Source organism: Diorhabda sublineata, chromosome 10 (assembly GCF_026230105.1).
Source record: "Diorhabda sublineata isolate icDioSubl1.1 chromosome 10, icDioSubl1.1, whole genome shotgun sequence".
Lineage (NCBI taxonomy): Eukaryota > Metazoa > Arthropoda > Insecta > Coleoptera > Chrysomelidae > Diorhabda > Diorhabda sublineata.
In genome coordinates, this window is record NC_079483.1 from 19,124,094 (window position 1) to 19,129,514 (window position 5,421).

Genomic DNA, 5,421 nt, shown 5'->3' on the forward strand with positions numbered 1-5,421 from the left:
GACTTTCACTTCATAACCTTCACCTTTCAATCATAGAACTATAAATATGGACTCACTGTCATGGAAACTATAATATCATAGACAAATTCCAAGAGTAATTGAGGTAAAGATTACGATCAATAATAGTTGCGTTCGGTAATGTTGATCGCGGTACAAAGCGAGCAGAGATCAATTTATTCACTTGATCTTGTACAGATTGCCGAGCAGTAAACAAACTATTTATTTTATACACATAAATAACTGTCGAATAAAATTGCTAACTGATAAGCATTGAAACGTCAAAAGTGAAAACAAATGTGAGTACTCTCTTTCAACGTTCAGGATGTTCAAAAACGTATACAACCGAACGCGTATCGAGCAGTGAGATTTGTCAAACATATGACAACAACAACGGACTTTGTTTGTGTAATCGTTTTTAATTTCGCTGTCAAAAGCTCTATTTCTTTTTTAATTTGAAATTAACTCAAGAAGATTGAAATTAAAATGGATTACTGAACGATACCGAACAGTTAAAAACATCAGATTTACATAGACGAACGCAGTAAACAGATAGACGTATACGTCAAAATACCATAGACAAAGTTGATTATAGTAGAGGTAAAAATATTCAAACATGAATAGCAATATTTACATTCAATTATTTTTGTATAATATGTTTATGTTAAATAAGGATAGAGACAAAAATAAACAAACAAATCGCAATGTATACGTTTATTAATGACGTTTGTATCATATATTTACACAGAATATAAGTTCATTGACAAATATGGATAACAATAGAGGTGTAAACATACAAACAATATATACAGAGTATATAAATTCATTGACAAAGCTAGATAATAATAATAGAGGTAAAAACATACAACAAATTTACACAGAATATAAATTCAATGAAAAAATTATATAAAAGGAGAATAAAAAGGAAAACTGTTTTAACCCTCATGATGAAACTAAATAACTATGAAGTGAGTGCGCTTGCTCAATCCGCAGCGAACTCTGATATTGTATCATAGAGTTAATAGTAAGGTTACAGAGTGTGGCATTAATTTACGTAAAATTGTACTATTGGAGGAGGGGGAAGAAGGATAGGTATACAGATTTTTTCTCTCTATCTAACGGCAATTAAGGTTCACTTCAATAAGTACCCATATCTCACTCTAGTTTCATTTTCAATTCTATGTATTCTATTAACAAAAAATCTTGCGTCTGATATGAAATTTCTATGAATTCGTGAATTTCGTTTAGACTGCATTTTTGGTTCATCTATAATTTGTCTATTGTGATATAAAACACAAAATCCATAGACAAAATGTCACAAAGACAAATCACTTTACAGATCAAAATAAAACTCAAATAAACATACAGTTGATATTAAGCATAGAGAAAGCGAGGTGGGGGGATTTGTTCAAGCTAATAATGAAAGAAAAAACATCAGTTACACCACTCCCCATCTCTATCTACTCTAATCTGATTGGATCACCGTGACGTCGAAGTTACAAGTGGTGGAAACGGCAAAGGAGGGGAATAACAATATTTGATTTTCTATCTTATATATTTATCTCTTTCTATCTTTAATATTAACTCTATGTTGGATATGATTTCATAGACAAACGATATTTACAGTTTAAATCTAGCGTCAAAGAAGAATGAATTTGATAACGAACCCTTCTAAAGGAAGCAGATAAAAAATATTAAAGTATATACTCAAAAAATTGCAGTGTTGTCAGTAGTTTTGACATAATCTTAACAAATGTGTGTCAAATCTAATTCTAAGACATCCTGTATATTATCACAATACCCATTGAAAATATACGAAATTAAAATTTGTGAACAAACCTAAATGTAGCTGGTAAATTTTTGTTTTGTTATGGAAAACCACCAGTTATTTATGTGTCCAGTTTTCATAGTTTAGGGACACACTTTACTGAAAATACTTACAAAAGCAGTTGCTAAATAACTGCGGACAAACCACACAATTAAAAGCACGTTAAGCGAATTGAGCTTGAACTACAACTACGAAAAAGTTAAAACGAAACTGATATGCATCGATTTATTAAATAACTTCAAAAATTATAAACTCACATTAATATTTCAAGCAACCTTTAACCTCGTTTTCCATTATTTGCTGTTGATATACAATCAACTAAGACAGCATTGTGTATGTTTCACGTTAAATATAAGCAGCTTAACAGGAATCTACAAACAAATCCGGTAACATATATGAAATGGTGTGTAAGTCTAAAACCTCGAAAAACATCAACACATTTAATATAATCTTCGAATTAGCTCATATTGCATTTAGATGAAAATCAAAACACTAAAGTGACAACTTGCATTAAGGAAGTTCGTTTGAACTCGTGACGTATAATTTGACACGATATATCTCAGAATATACTGAGATTAGAACTAGAACTTCATCTAGTTATTTACTTAATTCAACATTGAAAATTTGGTATTTCAAAGTTTTTTACGTCTAAGTTCCAGTGTACTATTTCGTAATAAGTAGTTCTACTGTTGTATTTGATTGTATCCCAATCTAAATAATTTTCACGCCAGCTGATTGTCGCTTCTATTTGATAAGTAGTTCTCTGTTAATAAAGTATTTGACATTTGACAATTTAAAACCACAGAATATACTAAAGTAAACAGTTTGATATGATAGTTCTAAAGTAGTATGTGTATACGTATGCAAGAACTTTCAAATATGTTTTAATATTCAAATGCGAATGTTTATACAGGGTATGTAGAAACATTCGCATACTTTATTTAAGTTTTTATACGGGACTGTATAGTATACATAATTTCCATAGATAAAAGCTGATTGCTTGTGGCGAATTTTGAAATAAACGTTTTTTTAAGATTTTTATGTCTAATTCTGATAATTTTTGAAATAGAAATAAAGTTGGTAACATAGCATTTCTTTTTTGACAGTTGGTATCAAGTATTAAAACAAATACTTGATTGTTGACGTGTATAGTATATATTTTAATCAAAATATCTTCTTCTTTTTTACATTCTAACCTTATCATTAAACTATCAAAAGTCAAACGTAATTCTGTGTACGCTTAGGTTAACAGAAATAAAACATTAAGACGGCATCCTAATTACCGAACCCTTTCGTGTATCAATCCCGAGAAGTAAAACCGAACCATTTGTCAAAATGTAAAAAAAAAACTTCGAATGTCTCTAACCATCCTCATCTTGAGGTGATCGATTACAATTGCTGTGGGAACGTGTAGAACGTGAAAGTGTATAAATTACAGCTTTTCCAATTTATTACCATCGTCGAAGGCAATTTGGAAGTAACTAATCGAGAATAAGATCAATATTTAAGATTATTTATCATCTTTTATGCGTTCACGAACTTATTAAGATCGATTTTATAATTATTATTCACGTTATTTGTGCCGGGGATCTCATTTTATTGAACTGGCTTAATCTGAATTTATACCTCAAGCTTCTAACTAGTTTTTTCCTTCCTGTATTACAAAAAAATCCATTTTGACGCAATAGAAATGAAATTTATAAATTGGATTCACGTCTGTGGAGCAACAGGGCTAAATTTGTCATTCTCAATCAGTCAATTTAAGAAAACAGATGATCTACGTCAAAATGACCGCCGTGGGGTAAACAATCGACTTATTAAGATCGATTTTATAATTATTATTCACGTTATTTGTTACGGGGATCTAATATTATTGAACTGGCTTAATCTGAATTTATACCTCAAGCTTCTAACTAGTTTTTTCCTTCCTGTATTACAAAAAATCCATTTTGACGCAATAGAAATGAAATTTATAAATTGGATTCAAGTGTGTGGAGCAACCCGGCTAAATTTGTCATTCTCAAGCAGTCAATTTAAGAAAACAGATGATCTACGTCAAAATGACCGCCGTGGGGTAAACAATCGACTTATTAAGATCGATTTTATAATTATTATTCACGTTATTTGTGCTGGGGATCTAATATTATTGAACTGGCTTAATCTGAATTCATACTTCAAGTTTCTAACTAGTTTTTTCCTTCCTGTATTATAAAAAATGCATTTTGACACAATAGAAATGAAATTTATAAATTGGATTCAAGTGTGTGGAGCAACCCGGCTAAATTTGTCATTCTCAAGCAGTCAATCTAAGAAAACAGATGATCTACGTCAAAATGACCGCCGTGGGGTAAACAATCGACTTATTAAGATCGATTTTATAATTATTATTCACGTTATTTGTTATGGGGATCTAATATTATTGCACTGGCTTAATCTGAATTTATACTTCAAGTTTCTAACTAGTTTTTTCCTTCCTGTATTATAAAAAATGCATTTTGACACAATAGAAATGAAATTTATAAATTGGATTCAAGTGTGTGGAGCAACCCGGCTAAATTTGTCATTCTCAAGCAGTCAATTTAAGAAAACAGATGATCTACGTCAAAATGACCGCCGTGGGGTAAACAATCGACTTATTAAGATCGATTTTATAATTATTATTCACGTTATTTGTTATGGGGATCTAATATTATTGCACTGGCTTAATCTGAATTTATACTTCAAGTTTCTAACTAGTTTTTTCCTTTCTGTATTACAAAAAATGCATTTTGACACAATAGAAATGAAATTTATAAATTGGATTCAAATGTGTGGAGCAACAGGGCTAAATTTGTCATTCTCAAGCAGTCAATTTAAGAAAACAGATGATCTACGTCAAAATGACCGCCGTGGGGTAAACAATCGACTTATTAAGATCGATTTTATAATTATTATTCACGTTATTTGTTATGGGGATCTAATATTATTGCACTGGCTTAATCTGAATTTATACTTCAAGTTTCTAACTAGTTTTTTCCTTTCTGTATTACAAAAAATGCATTTTGACACAATAGAAATGAAATTTATAAATTGGATTCAAATGTGTGGAGCAACAGGGCTAAATTTGTCATTCTCAAGCAGTCAATTTAAGAAAACAGATGATCTACGTCAAAATGACCGCCGTGGGGTAAACAATCGACTTATTAAGATCGATTTTATAATTATTATTCACGTTATTTGTTATGGGGATCTAATATTATTGCACTGGCTTAATCTGAATTTATACTTCAAGTTTCTAACTAGTTTTTTCCTTCCTGTATTATAAAAAATGCATTTTGACACAATAGAAATGAAATTTATAAATTGGATTCAAATGTGTGGAGCAACCCGGCTAAATTTGTCATTGTCAATTACTCAATTAAAGAAAACAGATGATCTACGTCAAAATGACCGCCGTGGGGTAAACAATCGACTTATTAAGATCGATTTTATAATTATTATTCACGTTATTTGTGCTGGGGATCTAATATTATTGAACTGGCTTAATCTGAATTCATACTTCAAGTTTCTAACTAGTTTTTTCCTTCCTGTATTATAAAAAATGCATTTTGACACAA